The sequence below is a fragment of the Chelonoidis abingdonii genome, chromosome 7, assembly GCF_003597395.2.
Source record: "Chelonoidis abingdonii isolate Lonesome George chromosome 7, CheloAbing_2.0, whole genome shotgun sequence".
Taxonomy (NCBI): Eukaryota; Metazoa; Chordata; order Testudines; family Testudinidae; genus Chelonoidis; species Chelonoidis abingdonii.
Genome location: NC_133775.1, coordinates 97,050,965 through 97,056,114, shown reverse-complemented (window position 1 = coordinate 97,056,114; position 5,150 = coordinate 97,050,965).

Sequence of the window (5,150 nt, the reverse complement as noted above, 5' to 3'; positions counted from 1 at the left end):
ACTGCCTGCAAGCGGGGGAGGGAAGAGAATCAGAACAGTCAGGAGGAGCTTTAGGTCATCCTCAAAACCTGCCCCAGGAGTGGGAGAACGCGCCTCCTCCTCCCCAAGCCATCCCCTTGCCCACCTCCTCCTCTCCCACAGTAGGCCACCCCCCCTCGCCCACCCCAGGAGGGATACCCCCTTTTCCCTCCCCCCAGGCCACCCCCCTAACACACTTCAGTGACAGGCGCATCCCCCAGCCTCACCACGGGAGGACAGCCCCGCCCCCCCAGATTTCTGCTCAGGCTTCCCCCATGGGTAGGAGACGGGTCACCCCCCCAGCCCAGCAATCACCCTCCCGCGGGAGAGCGCTCCCCGCCCCCACACACCCACAGGGCTAACCACCCTCTGGGGGCAGTTGAAGAAAGCAGAGCAGGGAAGCTCCTTTATAAGCAACGGTCGCTGCCCAATAGGCCAAGGCGACCCCCTCAGTCCCGCCCACAAAGCCCGCCCTCTCCCCCAGCTACCAATCCGCCTCCCGCCACGCCCCACACCCTGCCGGCGGCCCGTGCTCCGCCCACCTGCGGACTCGCGCAGCCCCGCTGCCAAGCCGAGCGCTCTAGCGATCTCCTTCTGGGTCCCGCCCCCTCGACTCCCCCTCCCCCGCTGTCTGTCCTACAGCCAGTCCCCCCACAACAGCCCACTGCTCCTAGAGCCACCTTCCTACCCCAACGTACCCTTAAATCCAGTCCCCGCACCTCCAACAACACAGCACTCGTAGATCCAGCCCCTGAACCCCCTAACCACCCCATCTAGATCTCCCTCCTGATGCCCTAAACCCCCACCTCTCCTAGAGCCACCCTACTACCCCTAACAAAGCCTTAAATCCAGTCCCCCCACCTCCAACAACACACCACTCGTAGATCCAGCCCCCGAACCCCCTAACAACCACCTCGCCTAGATCCCCCTCCTAATGCCCTAAACCCCCACCTCTCCTAGAGCCACCCTCCTACCCCAACATACCCTTAAATCCAGTCCCCCCATCTCCAACAACACACCTCTCCTAGATCCAGCCCCCGAACCCCCTAACAACCACCTCACCTAGATCCCCCCACCTAATGCCCTAAAACCCCACCTCACCTAGATCCAGCCCCCTAACAACCCACCTCCTCCGAGAGCCCCCCACTCAATGCCCTAACCACCCACCTTGCCTAGATTCAGCCCCCTAACAACCCACCTCCTCTAAGAGCCCTTAATGCCCTAACAACCCACCTCCTCTAGAGTCAACCCTCACCCGACCCACTAAGAACTCCCCTTAAATCCTACTCCCACCCAGCCCCCTAAGAACCCTTTCCCAAATCCAGCCTCCTAACAACTCCCCTTGCTTAGACCCAGCCAGCCCCTCACTCTTCCCAACAGCCCCACTTCCGCCCTCAACCCACCTGCTTCCTACTGATTTTCAGTAAGGGTGAGTAATTCTGTTGTTGCATTATTTAAATACCTATTGTAGTGTGACTGGGCTATGAAAACTACTGTAGCCAAATAATGGATTGTAATATTTAGCTGGAGGTACTCTACAATACTTTAAGTATCAGGGGATAGCGGTGTTAGTCTGCAGCCACAAAACAACAAGGAGTCCGGTGACACCTTCAAGATTAACAGATTTATTTGGGCATAAGCTTTCATGGGTAAAAATGTACAATACTTTGGAAACGTGGTATTGTTTTTGTTGTTTTGATTTTGGGCAGAAGGTGGCACTGTTAGCTCTGTGTTCAGTGTCTTGTGCACTTTAGTGCAGTTGCATATTTGGCAATTGAGCTGTGCCAATAAACTGAATGTATTTAGTATGATAGCTTCAAAGTCAGCCAATCCCTTCTCGGGGTACAGACTGTAATTCCAAACCACAGATTGGATTCATATCTGCAGTGAAAGACTCGTCCGTGTCCCACTCAGTTCAGGCTTTCCCCGCCAACCTGCCCCCATTCCTTCTTTTGTCCAGAGATAGTCTGAGGGGAAAAAAGGCTATGCTGTGTGACCTGAAAGGTCTGTTATGCCCCAAAAAGATGATAATTGTTTTTTCTTGTCCCCAAGAACATCAGCAATTCTTCTCTGAAATGGTGCTTTCTGGTCACTCAGGATGCGCTCTTTTGTGGTCATTGTTGCCTCGAATTCTCCTTTTTTGAGTATAATTGGACAATAGTAATAAAAATGGAATTATAGATGTGCAGCAGCAGTGACTTGAGAAAGGGCCTGCTAGCCCTAATTCCCCACTCTGCCCCTTCCTAAATGCCCCAACCCAGACGAGGAGGCGTTTGTATCCAATTCACCATGTGGAGCAACAATAATTAGACATCCATTCATGTTAGAGTTTTGCAATGTTTGTGAATGACAACAGAATCTGATAGGACTTTTTACTGCCATTGTATTTTGATGTTCAGTATATTTACTTTTTAATGTAGTGATAGATGCACAGGTGTGTTTAATAACTAATGATAGGGGTGATGGCATGTTTCTGTTTTCTGCATACTGCATCACTAAATATAAGGGGTTTGATTGTTAGGGGCTCAATTGTTACTTGAGTTTTAACTAATGAAGTTATAATAATAATACCTAGGTCTTAGAAATCTGTTTTCATCAGCAGATCTCAAAGCACTTTACAGAGGAGGTCAGTATAATTATCCCTATTTTACAGATTAGGAAACTGAGGCACAGAAAGATGAAGTGACTTGCCCAAGGTCACCCAGCAGTAGCAGAACCAGGCTTAGAAGCCAGTCCAGTGCTTTATCTGCTGGGCCATACTTCCCCATAGATGTGTAAAACTGGTGTAAACTCTACTGGTTTGTTGTAAACCTGGTGCAGTGGGGTAGTACCCTAGTTGTCTTCTGAAATCCAGTGCCACATTGTGCCGATGTTGATATGTCTTGCCAAATGTTGTGCCTGTATTTAAAAGAGGGCAAACGAGATGACCCAGATAAATATAGGCTGATTATCCTGACATCAATCTTGAGCAAAATCTTGGAAAGGTAAATAGGGGATGTAACCAGTAAAGAATGAAAGGATGGTAGCATAATTAATGCCAAACTTCTTGGCCATGTTCCTTAATTAAAATAAATGTAATATAGACTGAAAATACATGTCGGCTGTCTGTGAGTGTCAAACGTAACACTGAGGAATCTGTAGTTGATTCAGATGTGTAATTTAAGATGAGAGAGAACATATGGATTGGATGACACATTCTAGCAAATTCCTTGTTTTTTTATAGAGACCTCTATGTTCTTGATTTGTTCATTGAAAACAAGGGACTATTGTTCTGAGTCAGGAGTAATTGAACGAGCTTGTTTTTTTCTCTACAACAGGATCATTGACATCAAGCAGGGCTGGAGGGCTTCACTGGACTGTTTGGGACCCTATGTGAAGTTCGTATGATAGGGTGTCACCTCAGGTCTGCTTGTGAGCCCTCACCTCCCCACAGCTACACATACACTTGTTTAAGAGGCTCCAAGGCCTCTTCTCCTGAGATAGACCTAGTCAAGCAAAGCTTCTCTCTTTAAGTTGTTCCTTCTGCTCCCTTCGCATCATTTTTGTTGCTCTCCTCTGAACTTCCTCTAGTCTGTCAGTATCTGTCAGGCAATTTGGAGAAAGTAACACCCTTATCTAGATCAGTTACACCAGAGCTGCTGAGGCGGTGGCCAACTCTACAGAGTATTGCTTTTAATTAGGCCACCCAAGAGTGTATTTACTGTAAGAGACCATAGCTGCACATCCTGCACTGTATGACTACATGCACAGAATTATTTTAAAGGTGAATTGAAAGGCTTTTTGTTTGCCATGGCTTGGATCACTAATAACAAAATAGAGTTTGAGGTGTATGTGATGTCAGCCACTGTAGCACAGCAAGCACAAAATTCTTAGGTCGCATAGATGAAAGAGTGAGCTTTCGTGAGCTACAGCTCACTTCTTCAGATGCACAGAATGGAACACACAGACAGAAGATATTTATACATACAGAGAACATGAAAAGATGGAAGTATGCATACCAACAGGAAGAGTCTAATCAATTGAGATGAGCTATCGTCAGCAGGGGAAAAAACTTTTTGAAGTGATAATTTAGATGCCCGATAGAAGGTGTGAGGAGACCTTAAGATGGGCATGATTCAATTGTGTAGATTGACCGCAGCCATTCCCAGTCTCTGTTAAGGCCTGAGTTCATTGTGTTACATTTGATGTATTCCGTGTTCTCAGCGTTCTCTTTGGAGTTTGTTTCTGAGTTTTTTTGTTGCAATCACCTTGCAAGTTCGTGTCATAGTGGTTTAGAGAGGTTGACGTGTTCTCAGCTGGTTTGTTGATGTGTATGATTCCTGTTTTGTGTTCATTTTCTTTTTCTCGTGAAGACTTTCGGTTGGCCAAGTACCTGGCAGAGGGGCCTTTGCTGCACATGATGGCTATTCACTGACCTGGGAATGCTGGGTCCTTACACTAATTGAATCTTCCTATTCGTTAAGTTCTTCCTCACACCTTCTATGGGTCATCTTAATTATCACTTCAAAAGTTTTTTTTCCCCTGCTGATGATAGCTCATCTCAATTGATTAGACTCTTCCTGTTGGTATGCATACTTCCATCTTTTCATGTTCTCTGTATGTATAAATATCTCCTGTCTGTGTGTTCCATTCTGTGCATCTGAATAAGTGAGCTGTAGCTCACGCTGAAATAAAAATGTTAGTCTCTAAGGTGCCACAAGTACTCTTGTTCTTTTTGCAGATGCAGACTAACATGGCTGCTACTCTGAAACCTGTCATAGATGAAAGACACTCATTTTCAAATACTGTAATTGGCTTAAAAACATATTTAAATTAACATGTCCCTTTAATGTTTGGGGTTCTTAAATAGATTTTTGTATCACATTTCAGTTCAGCTGTACTGCTGTACCCTGCCCTGTTTTCAAGGGTCAGCAATGCATGGAAGTGCTAGCTAGGACTCCAGTGTGCTGTTGCCCAGAGAAACAACAAAGCACATACATCCCCTTAGCTTGCACTGAGAAATTCTGCCTTGTCCAGCAGGGAGGGATCCTTTTGAAGAGAACAGTCTGGACAGCATCTCTGTTCCACTTCACTGTTCTTGGTTCATAAATTCATATGCATATAGGCTTAGCCTTGTAATTTCACTGCTTGGA